Source organism: Procambarus clarkii, chromosome 20, assembly GCF_040958095.1.
Source record: "Procambarus clarkii isolate CNS0578487 chromosome 20, FALCON_Pclarkii_2.0, whole genome shotgun sequence".
Taxonomy (NCBI): Eukaryota; Metazoa; Arthropoda; class Malacostraca; order Decapoda; family Cambaridae; genus Procambarus; species Procambarus clarkii.
In genome coordinates, this window is record NC_091169.1 from 285,099 (window position 1) to 307,952 (window position 22,854).

Genomic DNA, 22,854 nt, shown 5'->3' on the forward strand with positions numbered 1-22,854 from the left:
TACCCTTGGCGTGGTGATCACTACCCTTGCCATGTTCTTCACTACCCTTGACGTGGTGTTCACTACCCTTGCCGTCATGTTTACTACCCTTGGCGTGTTGTTCACTACCCTTAACGTGGTGTTCACTGAACTTGCCGTGGTGTTCACTACCCATGGCATGGTGTTCACTACCCATGGCGTGGTGTTCACTACCCTTGGCGTGGTGATCACTACCCTTGCCATGTTCTTCACTACCCTTGACGTGGTGTTCACTACCCTTGCCGTCATGTTTACTACCCTTGGTGTGGTGTTCACTACCCTTAACGTGGTGTTTCACTACTCTTGGCGTGGTGTTCACTACCCCTTAACGTGGAGTTCACTACCCATGACGTCATGTTCACTACCCTTGGCGTGGGGTTCACTAACCTTGGCGTGGTGTTCACTAACCTTGGCGTGGTGTTCACCATTCTTGGCGTGGTGTTCACTGCCCTTGGCGTGGTGTTCACTACCCATGGCATGGTGTTCACTACCCATGGAGTGGTGTTTACTACCCTTGGCGTGGTGTTCACTATCCTTAGCGTGGTGTTCACTATCCTTAACGTGGTGTTCACAACCCTTGCCGTGGTATTCACTACCCTTGGCGTGGTGTTCACCTACCCTTAGCGAGATGTTCACTGAACTTGCCGTGGTGTTCACTACCCATGACATGGTGTTCACTACCCATGGCGTGGTGTTCACTACCCTTGGCGTGGTGATCACTACCCTTGGCATGTTCTTCACTACCCTTGACGTGGTGTTCACGACTCTTGCCGTCATGTTTACTACCCTTGGCGTGGTGTTCACTACCCTTAACGTGGTGTTCACTACTCTTGGCGTGGTGTTCACTACCCTTAACGTTTGTGTTCACTACCCATGACGTCATGTTCACTACCCTTGGCGTGGGGTTCACTAACCTTGGCGTGGTGTTCACCACCCTTGGCGTGGTGTTCACTGCCCTTGGCGTGGTGTTCACTACCATGGCATGGTGTTCACTACCCATGGCGTGGTGTTTATTTCCCTTGGCGTGGTGTTCACTACCCTAGGCGTCATGGTTCACTACCCTTAACGTGGTGTTCACTACTCTTGGCGTGGTGTTCACTACCCTTAACGTGGTGTTCACTACCATGACGTCATGTTCACTACTCTTGGCGTGGTGTTTCACTACCCTTAACGTGGTGTTCACTACCCATGACGTCATGTTCACTACCCTTGGCGTGGGGTTCACTAACCTTGGCGTGGTGTTCACCATTCTTGGCGTGGTGTTCACTGCCCTTGGCGTGGTGTTCACTACCCATGGCATGGTGTTCACTACCCATGGCGTGGAGTTTACTACCCTTGACGTGGTGTTCACTACCCTTGCCGTCATGTTTACTACCCTTGGCGTGTTGTTCACTACCCTTAACGTGGTGTTCACTGAACTTGCCGTGGTGTTCACTATCCATGGCATGGTGTTCACTACCCATGGCGTGGTGTTCACTACCCTTGGCGTGGTGATCACTACCCTTGCCATGTTCTTCACTACCCTTGACGTGGTGTTCACTACCCTTGCCGTCATGTTTACTACCCTTGGCGTGGTGTTCACTACCCTTAACGTGGTGTTCAATACTCTTGGCGTGGTGTTCACTACCCGTAACGTGGTGTTCACTACCCATGACGTCATGTTCACTACCCTTGGCGTGGGGTTCACTACCCTTGCCGTCATGTTTACTACCCTTGGCGTGGTGTTCACTACCCTTAACGTGGTGTTCACTGCTCTTGGCGTGGTGTTCACTACCCTTAACGTGGTGTTCACTACCCATGACGTCATGTTCACTACCCTTGGCGTGGGGTTCACTAACCTTGGCGTGGTGTTCACCATTCTTGGCGTGGTGTTCACTGCCCTTGGCGTGGTGTTCACTACCCATGGCGTGGTGTTTACTACCCTTGGCGTGGTGTTCACTATTTTTAGCGTGGTGTTCACTATCCTTGGAGTTGTGTTTACTATTCAAGGCGTGATATTCACTATCCTTGGCGTGGTGTTCACTATCCTTAGCGTGGTGTTCACTATCCTTAACGTGGTGTTCACAACCCTTGCCGTGGTATTCACTACCCTTGGCGTGGTGTTCACTACCTTTAGCGTGATGTTCACTGAACTTGCCGTGGTGTTCACTACCCATGACATGGTGTTCACTACCCATGGCGTGGTGTTCACTACCCTTGGCGTGGTGATCACTACCCTTGGCATGTTCTTCACTACCCTTGACGTGGTGTTCACGACTCTTGCCGTCATGTTTACTACCCTTGGCGTGGTGTTCACTACCCTTAACGTGGTGTTCACTACTCTTGGCGTGGTGTTCACTACCCTTAACGTTGTGTTCACTACCCATGACGTCATGTTCACTACCCTTAGCGTGGGGTTCACTAACCTTGGCGTGGTGTTCACCACCCTTGGCGTGGTGTTCACTGCCCTTGGCGTGGTGTTCACTACCCATGGCATGGTGTTCACTACCCATGGCGTGGTGTTTATTTCCCTTGGCGTGGTGTTCACTACCCTAGGCGTCATGTTCACTACCCTTAACGTGGTGTTCACTACTCTTGGCGTGGTGTTCACTACCCTTAACGTGGTGTTCACTACCCATGACGTCATGTTCACTACTCTTGGCGTGGTGTTCACTACCCTTAACGTGGTGTTCACTACCCATGACGTCATGTTCACTACCCTTGGCGTGGGGTTCACTAACCTTGGCGTGGTGTTCACCATTCTTGGCGTGGTGTTCACTGCCCTTGGCGTGGTGTTCACTACCCATGGCATGGTGTTCACTACCCATGGCGTGGAGTTTACTACCCTTGGCGTGGTGTTCACTATCCTTAGCGTGGTGTTCACTATCCTTGGAGTTGTGTTTACTATCCAAGGCGTGATATTCACTATCCTTGGCGTGGTGTGCACTATCCTTAGAGTGGTGTTCACTATCCTTAACGTGGTGTTCACAACCCTTGCCGTGGTATTCACTACCCTTGGCGTGGTGTTCACTACCCTTTGCGTGATGTTCACTGAACTTGCCGTGGTGTTCACTACCCATGACATGGTGTTCACTACCCATTGCGTGGTGTTCACTATCCTTGGCGTGGTGATCACTACCCTTGGCATGTTCTTCACTACCCTTGACGTGGTGTTCACGACTCTTGCCGTCATGTTTACTACCCTTGGGGTGGTGTTCACTACCCTTAACGTGGTGTTCACTACTCTTGGCGTGGTGTTCACTACATTTAACGTGGTGTTCACTACCCATGACGTCATGTTCACTACCCTTGGCGTGGGGTTCACTAACCTTGGCGTGGTGTTCACCACCCTTGGCGTGGTGTTCACTGCCCTTGGCATGGTGTTCACTACCCATGGTGTGGTGTTCACTACCCTTGGCGTGGTGATCACTACCCTTGCCATGTTCTTCACTACCCTTGACGTGGTGTTCACTACCCTTGCCGTCATGTTTACTACCCTTGGCGTGGTGTTCACTACCTTAACGTGGTGTTCACTACTCTTGGCGTGGTGTTCACTACCCTTAACGTGGTGTTCACTACATATGACGTCATGTTCACTACCCTTGGCGTGGGGTTCACTACCCTTGCCGTCATGTTTACTACCCTTGGCGTGGTGTTCACTACCCTTAACGTGGTGTTCACTGATCTTGGCGTGGTGTTCACTACCCTTAACGTGGTGTTCACTACCCATGACGTCATGTTCACTACCCTTGGCGTGGGGTTCACTAACCTTGGCGTGGTGTTCACCATTCTTGGCGTGGTGTTCACTGCCCTTGGCGTGGTGTTCACTACCCATGGCATGGTGTTCACTACCCATGGCGTGGTGTTTACTACCCTTGGCGTGGTGTTCACTATCCTTAGCGTGGTGTTCACTATCCTTGGAGTTGTGTTTACTATCCAAGGCGTGATATTCACTATCCTTGGCGTTGTGTTCACTATCCTTAGCGTGGTGTTCACTATCCTTAACGTGGTGTTCACAACCCATGCCGTGGTATTCACTACCCTTGGCGTGGTGTTCACTACCCTTAGCGTGATGTTCACTGAACTTGCCGTGGTGTTCACTACCCATGACATTGTGTTCACTACCCATGGCGTGGTGTTCACTACCCTTGGCGTGGTGATCACTACCCTTGGCATGTTCTTCACTACCCTTGACGTGGTGTTCACGACTCTTGCCGTCATGTTTACTACCATTGGCGTGGTGTTCACTACCCTTAACGTGGTGTTCACTACTCTTGGCGTGGTGTTCACTACCCTTAACGTGCTGTTCACTACCCATGACGTCATGTTCACTACCCTTGGCGTGGGGTTCACTAACCTTGGCGTGGTGTTCACCACCTTTGGCGTGGTGTTCACTGCCCTTGGCGTGGTGTTCACTACCCATGGCATGGTGTTCACTACCCATGGCGTGGTGTTTATTTCCCTTGGCGTGGTGTTCACTACCCTAGGCGTCATGTTCACTACCCTTAACGTGGTGTTCACTACTCTTGGCGTGGTGTTCACTACCCTTAACGTGGTGTTCACTACCCATGACGTCATGTTCACTACTCTTGGCGTGGTGTTCACTACCCTTAACGTGGTGTTCACTACCCATGACGTCATGTTCACTACCCTTGGCGTGGGGTTCACTAACCTTGGCGTGGTGTTCACCATTCTTGGCGTGGTGTTCACTGCCCTTGGCGTGGTGTTCACTACCCATGGCATGGTGTTCACTAACCATGGCGTGGAGTTTACTACCCTTGGCGTGGTGTTCACTATCCTTAGCGTGGTGTTCACTATCCTTGGAGTTGTGTTTACTATCCAAGGCGTGATATTCACTATCCTTGGCGTGGTGTTCACTATCCTTAGAGTGGTGTTCACTATCCTTAACGTGGTGTTCACAACCCTTGCCGTGGTATTCACTACCCTTGGCGTGGTGTTCACTACCCTTAGCGTGATGTTCACTGAACTTGCCGTGGTGTTCACTACCCATGACATGGTGTTCACTACCCATGGCGTGGTGTTCACTATCCTTGGCGTGGTGATCACTACCCTTGGCATGTTCTTCACTACCCTTGACGTGGTGTTCACGACTCTTGCCGTCATGTTTACTACCCTTGGGGTGGTGTTCACTACCCTTAACGTGGTGTTCACTACTCTTGGCGTGGTGTTCACTACATTTAACGTGGTGTTCACTACCCATGACGTCATGTTCACTACCCTTGGCGTGGGGTTCACTAACCTTGGCGTGGTGTTCACCACCCTTGGCGTGGTGTTCACTGCCCTTGGCATGGTGTTCACTACCCATGGCGTGGTGTTCACTACCCTTGGCGTGGTGATCACTACCCTTGCTATGTTCTTCACTACCCTTGACGTGGTGTTCACTACCCTTGCCGTCATGTTTACTACCCTTGGCGTGGTGTTCACTACCCTTAACGTGGTGTTCACTACTTGGCGTGGTGTTCACTACCCTTAACGTGGTGTTCACTACCCATGACGTCATGTTCACTACCCTTGGCGTGGGGTTCACTACCCTTGCCGTCATGTTTACTACCCTTGGCGTGGTGTTCACTACCCTTAACGTGGTGTTCACTGCTCTTGGCGTGGTGTTCACTACCCTTAACGTGGTGTTCACTACCCATGACGTCATGTTCACTACCCTTGGCGTGGGGTTCACTAACCTTGGCGTGGTGTTCACCATTCTTGGCGTGGTGTTCACTGCCCTTGGCGTGGTGTTCACTACCCATGGCATGGTGTTCACTACCCATGGCGTGGTGTTTACTACCCTTGGCGTGGTGTTCACTATCCTCAGCGTGGTGTTCACTATCCTTGGAGTTGTGTTTACTATCCAAGGCGTGATATTCACTATCCTTGGCGTTGTGTTCACTATCCTTAGCGTGGTGTTCACTATCCTTAACGTGGTGTTCACAACCCATGCCGTGGTATTCACTACCCTTGGCGTGGTGTTCACTACCCTTAGCGTGATGTTCACTGAACTTGCCGTGGTGTTCACTACCCATGACATTGTGTTGACTACCCATGGCGTGGTGTTCACTACCCTTGGTGTGGTGATCACTACCCTTGGCATGTTCTTCACTACCCTTGACGTGGTGTTCACGACTCTTGCCGTCATGTTTACTACCATTGGCGTGGTGTTCACTACCCTTAACGTGGTGTTCACTACCCTTAACGTGGTGTTCACTACCCTTAACGTGCTGTTCACTACCCATGACGTCATGTTCACTACCCTTGGCGTGGGGTTCACTAACCTTGGCGTGGTGTTCACCACCCTTGGCGTGGTGTTCACAGCCCTTGGCGTGGTGTTCACTACCCATGGCATGGTGTTCACTACCCATGGCGTGGTGTTTATTTCCCTTGGCGTGGTGTTCACTACCCTTGGCGTCATGTTCACTACCCTTTGCGTGGTGTTCACTACCCTTGCCGCCATGTTTACTACCCTTGGTGTGGTGTTCACTACCCTTAACGTGGTGTTCACTACTCTTGGCGTGGTGTTCACTACCCTTAACGTGGTGTTCACTACCCATGACGTCATGTTCACTACCCTTGGCGTGGGGTTCACTAACCTTGGCATGGTGTTCACCATTCTTGGCGTGGTGTTCACTGCCCTTGGCTTGGTGCTCACTACCCATGGCATGGTGTTCACTACCCATGGCGTGGTGTTTACTACCCTTGGCGTGGTGTTCACTATCCTTAGCGTGGTGTTCACTATCCTTGGAGTTGTGTTTACTATCCAAGGCGTGATATTCACTATCCTAGGCGTGGTGTTCACTATCCTTAGCGTGGTGTTCACTATCCTTAACGTGGTGTTCATAACCCTTGCCATGGTATTCACTACCCTTGGCGTGGTGTTCACTACCCTTAGCGTGATGTTCACTGAACTTGCCGTGGTGTTCACTACCCATGACATGGTGTTCACTACCCATGGCGTGGTGTTCACTACCCTTGGCGTGGTGATCACTACCCTTGGCATGTTCTTCACTACCATTGACGTGGTGTTCACGACTCTTGCCGTCATGTTTACTACCCTTGGCGTGGTGTTCACTACCCTTAACGTGGTGTTCACTACTCTTGGCGTGGTGTTCACTACCCTTAACGTGGTGTTCACTACCCATGACGTCATGTTCACTACCCTTGGCGTGGGGTTCACTAACCTTGGCGTGTGTGTTCACCACCCTTGGCGTGGTGTTCACTGCCCTTGGCGTGGTGTTCACTACCCATGGCATGGTGTTCACTACCCATGGCGTGGTGTTTATTTCCCTTGGCGTGGAGTTCACTACCCTAGTCGTCATGTTCACTACCCTTTGCGTGGTGTTCACTACCCTTGGCTTGGTGTTCACTACCCTTCACTTAGTGTTCACTACCTTTGGCATGGTGTTCACTACCCTTGGCATGGTGTTCACTACCCTTAGCGTGGTGTTCAATATTCTTAACGTGGTGTTCACTATCCTTGGCGTGGTGTTCACTACCCTTTGCGTGGTGTTCACTACCCTTGGCGTGGTGTTCACTACCCTTTGCGTGGTGTTCACTACCCTTGGCGTGGTGATCAATACCCTTGCCATGTTCTTCACTACCCTTGACGTGGTGTTCACTACCCTTGCTGTCATGTTTACTACCCTTGGCGTGTTGTTCACTACCCTTAACGTGGTGTTCACTGAACTTGCCGTGGTGTTCACTACCCATGGCATGGTGTTCACTACCCATGGCGTGGTGTTCACTACCCTTGGCGTGGTGTTCACTATCCTTAGCGTGGTTTTCACTATCCTTGGAGTTGTGTTTACTATCCAAGGCGTGATATTCACTATCCTTGGCGTGGTGTTCACTATCCTTAGAGTGGTGTTCACTATCCTTAACGTGGTGTTCACAACCCTTGCCGTGGTATTCACTACCCTTGGCGTGGTGTTCACTACCCTTAGCATGATGTTCACTGAACTTGCCGTGGTGTTCACTACCCATGACATGGTGTTCACTACCCATGGCGTGGTGTTCACTATCCTTGGCGTGGTGATCACTACCCTTGGCATGTTCTTCACTACCCTTGACGTGGTGTTCACGACTCTTGCCGTCATGTTTACTACCCTTGGGGTGGTGTTCACTACCCTTAACGTGGTGTTCACTACTCTTGGCGTGGTGTTCACTACATTTAACGTGGTGTTCACTACCCATGACGTCATGTTCACTACCCTTGGCGTGGGGTTCACTAACCTTGGCGTGGTGTTCACCACCCTTGGCGTGGTGTTCACTGCCCTTGGCATGGTGTTCACTACCCATGGCGTGGTGTTCACTACCCTTGGCGTGGTGATCACTACCCTTGCCATGTTCTTCACTACCCTTGACGTGGTGTTCACTACCCTTGCCGTCATGTTTACTACCCTTGGCGTGGTGTTCACTACCCTTAACGTGGTGTTCACTACTCTTGGCGTGGTGTTCACTACCCTTAACGTGGTGTTCACTACCCATGACGTCATGTTCACTACCCTTGGCGTGGGGTTCACTACCCTTGCCGTCATGTTTACTACCCTTGGCGTGGTGTTCACTACCCTTAACGTGGTGTTCACTGCTCTTGGCGTGGTGTTCACTACCCTTAACGTGGTGTTCACTACCCATGACGTCATGTTCACTACCCTTGGCGTGGGGTTCACTAACCTTGGCATGGTGTTCACCATTCTTGGCGTGGTGTTCACTGCCCTTGGCGTGGTGCTCACTACCATGGCATGGTGTTCACTACCCATGGCGTGGTGTTTACTACCCTTGGCGTGGTGTTCACTATCCTTAGCGTGGTGTTCACTATCCTTGGAGTTGTGTTTACTATCCAAGGCGTGATATTCACTATCCTTGGCGTGGTGTTCACTATCCTTAGCGTGGTGTTCACTATCCTTAACGTGGTGTTCACAACCCTTGCCATGGTATTCACTACCCTTGGCGTGGTGTTCACTACCCTTAGCGTGATGTTCACTGAACTTGCCGTGGTGTTCACTACCCATGACATGGTGTTCACTACCCATGGCGTGGTGTTCACTACCCTTGGCGTGGTGATCACTACCCTTGGCATGTTCTTCACTACCATTGACGTGGTGTTCACGACTCTTGCCGTCATGTTTACTACCCTTGGCGTGGTGTTCACTACCCTTAACGTGGTGTTCACTACTCTTGGCGTGGTGTTCACTACCCTTAACGTGGTGTTCACTACCCATGACGTCATGTTCACTACCCTTGGCGTGGGGTTCACTAACCTTGGCGTGGTGTTCACCACCCTTGGCGTGGTGTTCACTGCCCTTGGCGTGGTGTTCACTACCCATATCATGGTGTTCACTACCCATGGCGTGGTGTTTATTTCCCTTGGCGTGGAGTTCACTACCCTAGTCGTCATGTTCACTACCCTTTGCGTGGTGTTCACTACCCTTGGCTTGGTGTTCACTACCCTTCACTTAGTGTTCACTACCTTTGGCATGGTGTTCACTACCCTTGGCATGGTGTTCACTACCCTTAGCGTGGTGTTCAATATTCTTAACGTGGTGTTCACTATCCTTGGCGTGGTGTTCACTACCCTTTGCGTGGTGTTCACTACCCTTGGCGTGGTGTTCACTACCCTTTGCGTGGTGTTCACTACCCTTGGCGTGGTGATCAATACCCTTGCCATGTTCTTCACTACCCTTGACGTGGTGTTCACTACCCTTGCTGTCATGTTTACTACCCTTGGCGTGTTGTTCACTACCCTTAACGTGGTGTTCACTGAACTTGCCGTGGTGTTCACTACCCATGGCATGGTGTTCACTACCCATGGCGTGGTGTTCACTACCCTTGGCGTGGTGATCACTACCCTTGCCATGTTCTTCACTACCCTTGACGTGGTGTTCACTACCCTTGCCGTCATGTTTACTACCCTTGGCGTGGTGTTCACTACCCTTAACGTGGTGTTCACTACTCTTGGCGTGGTGTTCACTACCCTTAACGTGGTGTTCACTACCCATGACGTCATTTTCACTACCCTTGGCGTGTTGTTCACTACCCTTGCCGTCATGTTTACTACCCTTGGCGTGGTGTTCACTACCCTTAACGTGGTGCTCACTGCTCTTGGCGTGGTGTTCACTACCCTTAACGTGGTGTTCACTACCCATGACGTCATGTTCACTACCCTTGGCGTGGGGTTCACTAACCTTGGCGTGGTGTTCACCATTCTTGGCGTGGTGTTCACTGCCCTTGGCGTGGTGTTCACTACCCATGGCATGGTGTTCACTACCCATGGCGTGGTGTTTACTACCCTTGGCGTGGTGTTCACTATCCTTAGCGTGGTGTTCACTATCCTTGGAGTTGTGTTTACTATCCAAGGCGTGATATTCACTATCCTTGGCGTGGTGTTCACTATCCTTAGCGTGGTGTTCACTATCCTTAACGTGGTGTTCACAACCCTTGCCGTGGTATTCACTACCCTTGGCGTGGTGTTCACTACCCTTAGCGTGATGTTCACTGAACTTGCCGTGGTGTTCACTACCCTTGACATGGTGTTCACTACCCATGGCGTGGTGTTCACTACCCTTGGCGTGGTGATCACTACCCTTGGCATGTTCTTCACTACCCTTGACGTGGTGTTCACGACTCTTGAGGTCATGTTTACTACCCTTGGCGTGGTGTTCACTACCCTTAACGTGGTGTTCACTACTCTTGGCGTGGTGTTCACTACTCTTAACGTGGTGTTCACTACCCATGACGTCATGTTCACTACCCTTGGCGTGGGGTTCACTAACCTTGGCGTGGTGTTCACCACCCTTGGCGTGGTGTTCACTGCACTTGGCGTGGTGTTCACTACCCATGGCATGGTGTTCACTACCCATGGCGTGGTGTTTATTTCCCTTGGCGTGGTGTTCACTACCCTAGGCGTTATGTTCACTACCCTTTGCGTGGTGTTCACTACCCTTGGCTTGGTGTTCACTACCCTTCACTTAGTGTTCACTACCTTTGGCATGGTGTTCACTACCCTTGGCATGGTGTTCACTACCCTTAGCGTGGTGTTCAATATCCTTAACGTGGTGTTCACTATCCTTGGCGTGGTGTTCACTACCCTTTGCGTGGTGTTCACTACCCTTGGCGTGGTGTTCACTACCCTTTGCGTGGTGTTCACTACCCTTGGCGTGGTGATCACTACCCTTGCCATGTTCTTCACTACCCTTGACGTGGTGTTCACTACCCTTGCCGTCATGTTTACTACCCTTGGCGTGGTGTTCACTACCCTTAACGTGGTGTTCACTACTCTTGGCGTGGTGTTCACTACCCTTAACGTGGTGTTCACTACCTATGACGTCATGTTCACTACCCTTGGCGTGGGGTTCACTACCCTTGCCGTCATGTTTACTACCCTTGGCGTGGTGTTCACTACCCTTAACGTGGTGTTCTCTGCTCTTGGCGTGGTGTTCACTACCCTTAACGTGGTGTTCACTACCCATGACGTCATGTTCACTACCCTTGGCGTGGGGTTCACTAACCTTGGCGTGGTGTTCACCATTCTTGGCGTGGTGTTCACTGCCCTTGGCGTGGTGTTCACTACCCATGGCATGGTGTTCACTACCCATGGCGTGGTGTTTACTACCCTTGGCGTGGTGTTCACTATCCTTAGCGTGGTGTTCACTATCCTTGGAGTTGTGTTTACTATCCAAGGCGTGGTATTCACTATCCTTGGCGTGGTGTTCACTATCCTTAGCGTGGTGTTCACTATCCTTAACGTGGTGTTCATAACCCTTGCCGTGGTATTCACTACCCTTGGCGTGGTGTTCACTACCCTTAGCGTGATGTTCACTGAACTTGCCGTGGTGTTCACTACCCATGACATGGTGTTCACTACCCATGGCGTGGTGTTCACTACCCTTGGCGTGGTGATCACTACCCTTGGCATGTTCTTCACTACCCTTGACGTGGTGTTCACGACTCTTGCCGTCATGTTTACTACCCTTGGCGTGGTGTTCACTACCCTTAACGTGGTGTTCACTACTCTTGGCGTGGTGTTCACTACCCTTAACGTGGTGTTCACTACCCATGACGTCATGTTCACTACCCTTGGCGTGGTGTTCACTGCCCTTTTCGTGGTCTTCACTACCCATTACATGGTGTTCACTACCCATGGCGTGGTGTTTATTTCCCTTGGCGTGGTGTTCACTACCCTAGGCGTCATGTTCACTACCCTTTGCGTGGTGTTCACTACCCTTGGCTTGGTGTTCACTACCCTTCACTTAGTGTTCACTACCTTTGGCATGGTGTTCACTACCCTTGGCATGATGTTCACTACCCTTAGCGTGGTGTTCAATATCCTTAACGTGGTGTTCACTATCCTTGGCGTGGTGTTCACTACCCTTTGCGTGGTGTTCACTACCCTTGGCGTGGTGTTCACTACCCTTTGCGTGGTGTTCACTACCCTTGGCGTGGTGATCACTACCCTTCCCATGTTCTTCACTACCCTTGACGTGGTGTTCACTACCCTTGCCGTCATGTTTACTACCCTTGGCGTGTTGTTCACTACCCTTAACGTGGTGTTCACTGAACTTGCCGTGGTGTTTATTATAGACTGTGGGTTGGTTGGTATTGTCGTCGTTGATCCTTCTCTACGGACAACCCAACCCACAACTCGGTAGAGTGCTTATACTAGGAGATCACCCTTGGCGCTTCTGGCTCTTGGAGAGGGGCTCAACGTCACACGTTTAGGGGATGCAGCTTCAACACTTAGCCTCGTTGTCACGTGCACACACCCACTCGAGCCGCTGTGACTCCCCACTCTCTCCTTAGGTGATATGATCTCCTCAATCCCCTTTTTGACTTATTAGTATTACCTTTTACCCTGTCCACGGCAGTGGTTCTTGGTTCTTTCTCTCTATCTCTCCTTCTTTACTACCTCCTGGGAAGCCTCACTAGGACAAGGGCAAACACCAGCAAATTGTGACACATTTACTGGACAAAGCACATACACGATACATACACACATATAATAATAATGAATCCTATACTCTACAATATCACAATCAGGTTGCACTCCAACACCATCAGAGCTCTATTATCAGCTTATCAAGTGGTATCCTATCTCCTGGTCCACCACCTGATACTATCAACCTCCTCAAGTTGATCAAGCCTACATACACTGTTGCACTATCAGCAAGATAATGTATATATAGAAAATCAGCATTTGAATGCAATAACATATATCAGTACAAATGTTCATTGATACACAACAATGATCAATCGATCAATATCAGTCCTAGAACGCACACATCTGTAGGTAATCCAGCCTACGACTGTAACTCTAAACTTCAGTATAAAAAAACTCCTTGACATAAGAATGCCAACAGTCACTCACCTCTCACTGCGTCTTGCACGCTAATGACAACCAAACACTATCAACTCCCTATAAGTAATCCACCAGAACTTCCCCTTCCACCTCTGGAAGTTCACTACCCTAATATCCTTAGGTTCTTCCGGGCTTCACTACCAGGATCCTCTGCAGCTCCTCCAGGCTGCTATCATGAAGCTTCCTTGAGCAACTACGGTGCTTCACCCTTCTGCTAGGGTCCTCCACAGCTCTCTTGGCTGCTACACCATGAAGTTTCCCCGAACAACTATGGTCCTTCTCCACCTCTACAGAAGCACGTGACACTCCTCTTCACTGCTGCTTCTCCTCACCGCTCGAGGTCCTCTGCTCCACTACCTTGGAGTCTCATCAGCTACTTCATCTGCTGGCTTCGAAGTTCTCAGCAACTTCTTCCCCAAAAGACAAACATGCAACCCATCGACACTCCAATAAAATGTTCCCCTTTAACACATAAACAAAAATAACCACACAATATGCTTGCCTCAAACCTCTATCTGTTCTCTACATACAGTGAGAGTGGACTCCCCCGTTTTGGGCGGGTCCATACTCCACCTCGCCTGGCGGCGGTCCTCACTCGCTGGGAGGGTCTTCCTCCGTCAAGAGCCAGGCTCCCTCAGTCGTCCGCCAGCGCTCAGAGGGGGCGGACGTCGCTCCGTGCTCCTCCCTCTTCACTCTCCTATTTCAGGCTTTCTGCCTTATTAAAACATGTCTAACTTATAAATAAACATTGCTACTGTCGCTGGGCACACGACCAACTACAAGTGATCACTATGAATTGGCGTATATCGTGCTTACCACAGATTAACTGATCGAGGGCGCTTTTCCTCTGACGGCGTCTGGTCAGGGCTCTCCACACAGCCCACGAAAATGCCTCTGAGTAGCTTATTAAACTCTGCTCGTCGACCAGGACTTGATACCACAACGTTCCCTGCTCGGTTCCACAGCTGGCACATCTACACACTTCTCTTCTCTTCGAGATATATCACTAGGGGTTCCCTTCTGGCGGGAGCTCAAATGGAGCGCGGCTTCCCCCTGCGATGTCTGGCACTCAAGTGAGGTCAAGGTCCTCCGGAAGCGAGCCTCACGCCTCCAGCAAAATGTCCACATCTCCTCGCCAGTCATTTATCTGTTTTCTTCTTCATTGCCCATGATCTCAAACTGTTATACATATCCAAGCAACTATTTTACATATGCGTTATCACCTCAAATTTTGCTAGACCTTCTAATCAGGTCAGGCTTGACGAATAACTCTCAAGGAGGGAGACTCGTTTCTCCTGTAGGCTGAGATCATAACAGTTCACTACCCATGGCATGGTGTTCACTACCCATGGCGTGGTGTTCACTACCCTTGGCGTGGTGATCACTACCCTTGCCATGTTCTTCACTACCCTTCACGTGGTGTTCACTACCCTTGCTGTCATGTTTACTACCCTTGGCGTGTTGTTCAATACCCTTAACGTGGTGTTCACTACCCATGACGTCATGTTCACTACCCTTGGCGTGGGGTTCACTAACCTTGGCGTGGTGATCACCACCCTTGGCGTGGTGTTCACTGCCCTTGGCGTGGTGTTCACTACCCATGGCATGGTGTTCACTACCCATGGCGTGGTGTTTACTACCCTTGGCGTGGTGTTCACTACCCTAGGCGTCATGTTCACTACCCTTTGCGTGGTGTTCACTACCCTTGGCTTGGTGTTCACCACCCTTCGGTTAGTGTTCACTACCCATGGCATGGTGTTCACTACCCATGGCGTGGTGTTCACTACCCTTGGCGTGGTGTTCCCTACCCTTAGCGTGGTGTTCACTACCCTTGGCGTCATGTTCACTACCCTTTGCGTGGTGTTCACTACCCTTGGCTTGGTGTTCACTACCCTTCACTTAGTGTTCACTACCATTGGCATGGTTTTCACTACCCTTGGCATGGTGTTCACTACCCAAAGCGTGGTGTTAACTACCCTTGGCGTGGTGTTCACTATCCTTGGTGTGATGTTCACTATCCTTGGCGTGGTGTTCAATACCCTTGGCGTGGTGTTCACTATCCTTGGCGTGGTGTTCACTACCCTTAGCGTGGTGTTCAATACCCTTGGCGTGGTGTTCACTACCCTTTGCGTGGTGTTCACTACCCTTGGAGTGGTGTTCACTACCCTTCACGTGCTGTTCACTACCCTTGGCATGGTGTTCACTACCCTTGGCATAGTGTTCACTCCCCTTGGCGTGGTGTTCACTACCCTTGGAGTGGTGATCACTACCCTTGGCGCGGTGTTCCCTACCCTTGGTGTGGTGTTCACTATCCTTTGCGTGGTGTTCACTATCCATAGCGTGGTGTTCACTTTCCTTTGCGTGGTGTTCACTATCCTTAGCGTGGTGTTCACTATCCTTAGCGTGGTGTTCACTACCCTTGGTGTGGTGTTCACTATCCTTAGCGTAGTGTTTACTATCCTTGGCGTGGTGTTCACTATCCATGGCGTGGTGTTCACTACCCCTGGTGTGGTGTTCACTATCCTTGCCGTAGTGTTCACTATCCTTGTGTGGTGTTCACTATCCTTGGCGTGATGTTCACTATCCTTGGCGTGGTGTTCACTATCCTTGGCGTGGTGTTTACTATCCTTGGCGTGGTGTTCACTGAACTAGGCGTGTTGTTCACTATCCTTAGCGTGGTGTTCACTATCCTTGGAGTTGTGTTTACTATCCAAGGCTTGGTTTTCACTCTCCTTGGCGTGGTGTTCACTATCCTTAGCGTGGTATTCACTATCCTTAGCGTGGTGTTCACAACCCTTGCCGTGGTATTCACTACCCTTGGCGTTGTGTTCATTACCCTTAGCGTGATGTTCATTGAACTTGCCGTGGTGTTCACTACCCATGGCATGGTGTTCACTACCTTTGGCGTGGTGTTCACTACCCTTGGCGTGGTGATCACTACCCTTGCCATGTTCTTCACTACCCTTGACGTGGTGTTCACTACCCTTGCCGTCATGTTTACTACCCTTGGCGTGTTGTTCACTACCCTTAACGTGGTGTTCACTACCCATGACGTCATGTTCACTACCCTTGGCGTGGGGTTCACTAACCTTGGCGTGGTGTTCACTGCCCTTTACGTGGTGTTCACTACCCATGGCATGGTGTTCACTATCCATTGCGTGGTGTTTACTACCCTTGGCGTGGTGTTCACTACCCTAGGCGTCATGTTCACTACCCTTTGCGTGGTGTTCACTACCTTTGGCTTGGTGTTCACCACCCTTCGGTTAGTGTTCACTACCATTGGCATGGTGTTCACTACCCTTGGCATGGTGTTCACTACCCTTAGCGTGGTGTTCAGTACCCTTAGCGTGGTGTTCACTATCCTTGGCGTGGTGTTCACTACCCTTGGAGTGGTGTTCACTACCCTTGACGTGGTGTTCACTACCCTTGGAGTGGTGTTCACTACCCTTTACGTGGTGTTCACTACCCTGGACGTGGTGTTCACTACCCTTGGCATGGTGTTCACTACCCTTGGCATAGTGCTCACTACCCGTAGCGTGGTGTTCACTACCCTTGGCGTGGTGTTCACTACCCTTGAAGTGGTGTTCCCTACCCTTAGCGTGGTGTTCAGTGCCCTTGGCGTGGTGTTCACTACCCATGGCATGGTGTTTACTACCCTTGGCGTGGTGTTCACTACCCTTGGCGTCATGTTCACTACCCTTGGCGTGGTGTTCACTATCCTTGGCGTGGTGTTTACTATTCTTGGCGTGGTGTTCACTAACCTTGGCGTGGTGTTCACTGAACTTGGCGTGGTGTTCACTATCCTTGGAGTGGTGTTTACTATCCTTGGCGTGGTGTTCACTGAACTAGGCGTGATGTTTTCAAAATATCAAAATAGTTTTCAAAATATCCCAAACATCCCAAATTCGACCCTTGAGCCTTATTTTGGAGCCAAATTCTGGCTCTCTGCCCATATTCGCAGTTTGAAAATGCGACTTTTTATACCGAAACTATGCCCATTACTGATATCGGCGATGGGTCACATTTTCACCAAACCCCCCCTGCAGTTTTCAAAATATCCCAAACATCCCAAATTTGACCCTTGAGCCATATTTTGGAGTTAAATTCTGGCTCTCTGCACGTATTCGCAGATTGAAATTACGACTTTTTATACCGAAAATATGCCAATTACTGAGAGCGGCGATATGTCACATTTTGCCCTAACTTCCCTGCAATTCTCAAAGTATCCAAAACATCCCAAAATCGACCCTTAAGCCAAATTTCAGAGCCAAATTCTGGCTCTCTGCGTGTATTCGCAGTTTGAAATTACAAAATATGCCAATTACTGAAAGCGGCGATGGATCACATTTTGCCTGAACCCTCCCTGCAGATTTAAAAGTATCCCAAACATCTCAAATTGGTAGCTTGAGCCATATTTTGGAGTCAAATTCTAGCTCTCTGCACGTATTCGCAATTTGAAGTTACGTATTTTTATACCGAAAATATGCCAATTACTGAGAGCGGCGAAGGGTCACATTTTGCCCAAACCCTTCCCTGCACTTTTCAAAATATCCCAAACATCCCAAATTAGACGCTTGAGCCCTATTTTGGAGCCAAATTCTGGCTCTCTGCACGTATTCGCAGTTTGAAACTACGATATTTTATACCGAAAATATGCCAATTACTGAGAGCGGCGAAGGGTCACATTTTGCCCCCCCACCCCCCTGCAGTATTCAAAATATCATAAACATCTCAAATTTGACCCTTGAGCCATATTTTGGAGCCAAATTCTGGCTCTCTGCACGTATTCGTTGATTGAAATTACGAATTTTTATACCGAAAATATGCCAATTACTGAAAGCGGCGATGGATCACATTTTGCCCGAACTCTCCCTGCGGTTTAAAAGTATCCCAAATATCCCAAATTCGACGCTTGAGCCATATTTTGGAGTCAAATTATCGCTCTCTGCACGTATTCGCAGTTTGAAATTACGTCTTTTTATACCAAAAATGTGCTAATTACTGAAAGCTGCGATGGATCACATTTTGCCCAAACACTCCCTGCAGTTTTTAAATATCACAAACATCCCAAATTCGACGCTTGAGCCACATTTTGGAGCCAAATTCTGGCTCTCTGCACGTATTCACAGTTTGAAATTACGATTTTTATACTGAAAATATCTTAATTACTGAGAGCAGCGATGGGTCACATTTTGCCCAAACCCCCCCTGCAGTTTCCAAAGTATCCCAAACATCCTAAATTCGACCCTTGAGCAATATTTTGGAGCCAAATTCTGGCTCTCTGCCCATATTCGCAGTTTGAAAATGCGACTTTTTATACCGAAACTATGCCCATTACTGATATCGGCGATGGGTCACATTTTCACCAAACCCCCCCTGCAGTTTTCAAAATATCCCAAACATCCCAAATTTGACCCTTGAGCCTTATTTTGTAACTAAATTGTGGATCTGTGCACGTATTCGCAGTTTGAAATGACGATTTTTTATACAGAAAATATGCCAATTACTGAGTGCAGCGATGGGTCTTATTTTGCCCTAACTTCCCTGCAATTCTCAAAGTATCCAAAACATCCCAAAATCGACCCTTGAGCCATATTTTAGAGCCAAATTCTGGCTCTCTGCGTGTATTCGCAGTTTGAAATTACAAAATATGCCAATTACTGAAAGCGGCGATGGATCACAATTTGCCCGAACCCTCACTGCAGATTTAAAAGTATCCCAAACATCCCAAAATGGAAGCTTGAGCCATATTTTGGAGTCTAATTCTATCTCTCTGCACGTATTCTCATTTGAAGTTACATATTTTTATACCGAAAATATGCCAATTACTAAGAGCGGCGAAGGGTCACATTTTGCCCAAACCCTTGCCTGCAGTTTTCAAAATATCCCAAACATCCCAAATTCGACGCTTGAGCCATATTTTGGAGCCAAATTCTGGTTCTCTGCACGTATTTGCAGTTTGAAATTACGATATTTTATACCGAAAATAGGTCAATTACTAATAGCGGCGAAGGGTCACATTTTGCCCCCCCCCCCCCCTGCAGTGTTTAAAATATCATAAACATCTCAAATTCGACCCTTGAGCCATATTTTGGAGCCAAATTCTGGCTCTCTGCACGTATTCGCTGATTGAAATTACGAATTTTTGTACCGAAAATATGCCAATTACTGAGAGCGACGATGGGTCACAGTTTGCCCAAACCCCCTGCAATTCTCAAAATATCCCAAACATCCAAAACTCGACTCTTGAGCCATATTTTGGTGCCAAATTCTGGCTCTCTCCATGTATTCGCAATTTGAAATTACGTCTTTTTATAACGAAAATATGCCAATTACTGAAAGCTGCGATGGATCACATTTTGCCCAAACACTCCCTGCAGTTTTTAAAATATCACAAACATCCTAAATATGACGCTTGAGCCACATTTTGGAGCCAAATTCTGGCTCTCTGTACGTAATCACAGTTTGAAATTACGATTTTTATACTGAAAATATATTAATTACTGAGAGCAGCGATGGGTCACATTTGGCCCAAACCCCCCTGCAGTTTCCAAAGAATCCCTAACATCCCAAATTCGACGCTTGAGCAATAATTTGGAGCAAAATTTTGGCTCTCTGCACATATTCGCAGTTTGAAATTGCGACTTTTTATACCGAAAATATGCCATTACTGATAGCGTCGATTGGTCAAATTTTCACCAAACCCCCCATGCAGTTTTCAAAATATCCTAATCATCCCAAATTTGACCCTTGAGCCATATTTTGGAACCAAATTCTGGATCTGTGCACGTATTCGCAATTTGAAATGACGATTTTTTATACAGAAAATATGCCAATTACTGTGTGCAGCGATGGGTCTTATTTTGCCTAAACCCCTCTGCAGTTGTCAAAATATCAAAAACATCCAAATTCTACCTTTGAGCCATATTTTTGGAGCCAAATTCTGGCTCTCTGCACGTATTCGCAGTTTAAAATTACGAATTTTTATACGACAATATGCTAATTACTGAAAGCGGCGATGGATCACATTTTACCCAAACCCTCCCTGCAGTTCTCAAAATATCCCAAACATCCCAAATTCGACGCTTGAGCCATATTTTGGAGAAAAGTTCTGGTTCTCTACACGTATTTGAAGTTTGAAGTTACTTTTTATACCGAAAATATGCCAATTACTGAGAGCTGCGATGGGTCAAATTTTGCCCAAAATCCACTTGCAGTTTTCAAAATATCCAAAAATTCCAAAATTCGAAGCTTGAGCAATATTTTGGGGCCAAATTCTGGCTCTCTGCACGTATTCGCAGTTTGAAATTACGATATTTTATACCGAAAATATGCCAATTACTGAGAGCAGCGATGGGTCACATTTTGCCCAAACCCACCTGCAGTTTTCAAAATATCCCAAACATCCTAAATTCGACCCTTGAGCCTTATTTTCGAGCAAATTCTGGCTCTTGGTACGTGTTCGCAGTTTGAAATAACGACTTTTTATACCTAAGATATGCCAATTACTGAGATCGGCAGAGGGTCACATTTTGCCCAAACCCTTCCCTGCAGTTTTAAAAATATCCCAAACATCCCAAATTCGACCCTTGAGCCATACTTTGGAGTTAAATTCTGGCTCTCTGCATGTATTCGCAAATTGAAATTACGACTTTTTATACAGAAAATATGCCAATTACTGTGAGCGGCGATGGGTCACATTTTGCCCAAACTCCCCCTGCATTTCTCAAAGTATCCAAAACATCCCAAAATCGACCCTTGAGCGATATTTTAGAGCCAAATTCTGGCTCTCTGCGTATATTCGCAGTTTGAAATTACAAAATATGCCAATTACTGAAAGCGGCGATGGATCACATTTTGCCCGAACCCTCCCTGCAGATTTAAAAGTATCCCAAACATCCCAAAATGGAAGCTTGAGCAATATTTTGGAGTCAAATTCTAGCTCTCTGCACGTATTCTCAATTGAAGTTACGTATTTTTATACCGAAAATATGCCAATTACTAAGAGTGGCGAAGGGTCACATTTTGCCCAAACACTTGCCTGCAGTTCTCAAAATATCCCAAACATCCCAAATTCGACGCTTGAGCCATATTTTGGAGCCAAAATCTCGCTCTCTGCACGTATTTGCAGTTTGAAATTACGATATTTTATACCTAAAATAGGCCAATTACTGATAGCAGCGAAGGGTCACATTTTGCCCCCCCCCCTGCAGTGTTTAAAATATCATAAACATCTCAAATTCGACCCTTGAGCCATATTTTGGAGCCAAATTCTGGCTCTCTGCACGTATTCGCTGATTGAAATTACGAATTTTTGTACCGAAAATATGCCAATTATTGAGAGCGACGATCGGGCACAATTTGCCCAAACCCCCTGCAATTCTCAAAATATCCCAAACATCCAAAACTCGACTCTTGAGCCATATTTTGGTGCCAAATTCTGGCTCTCTGCATGTATTCGCAATATGAAATTACGACCTTTTATATCGAAAATATGCCAATTACTGAAAGCGGCGATGGATCACATTTTGCCCGAATCCTCTCTGCGGTTTAAAAGTATCCCAAACATCCCAAATTCGACGCTTGAGCCATATTTTAGAGTCAAAATCTTTCTCTCTGCACGTATTCCCAGTTTGAAATTACGTCTTTTTATAACGAAAATATGCCAATTACTGAAAGCTGCGATGGATCACATTTTGCCCAAACACTCCCTGCAGTTTTAAAATATCACAAACATCCTAAATATGACGCTTGAGCCACATTTTGGAGCCAAATTCTGGCTCTCTGTACGTAATCACAGTTTGAAATTACGATTTTTATACTGAAAATATATTAATTACTGAGAGCAGCGATGGGTCACATTTGGCCCAAACCCCCCCTGCAGTTTCCAAAGAATCCCAAACATCCCAAATTCGACGCTTGAGCAATAATTTGGAGCAAAATTTTGGCTCTCTGCACATATTCGCAGTTTGAAATTGAGACTTTTTATAACGAAAATATGCCCATTACTGATAGCGTCGATTGGTCAAATTTTCACCAAACCTCCCCCTGGAGTTTTCAAAATATCCCAAACATCCCGAATTGACCCTAGAGCCATATTTTGGAACCAAATTCTGGATCTGTGCACGTATTCGCAGTTTGAAATGGCGACTTTTTATACAGAAAATATGCCAATTACTGTGTGCAGCGATGGTTTTATTTTGCCTAAACCCCTCTGCAGTTGTCAAAATATCAAAAACATCCCAAATTCTACCTTTGTGCCATATTTTTGGAGCCAAATTCTGGCTCTCTGCACGTATTCGCAGTTTAAAATTACGAATTTTTATACGACAATATGCCAATTACTGAAAGCGGCGATGGATCCCATTTTGCCCAAACCCTCCCTGCAGTTCTCAAAATATCCAAAACATCCCAAATTCGACGCTTGAGCCATATTTTGGAGAAAAGTTCTGGTTCTCTACACGTATTTGAAGTTTGAAGTTACTTTTTATACC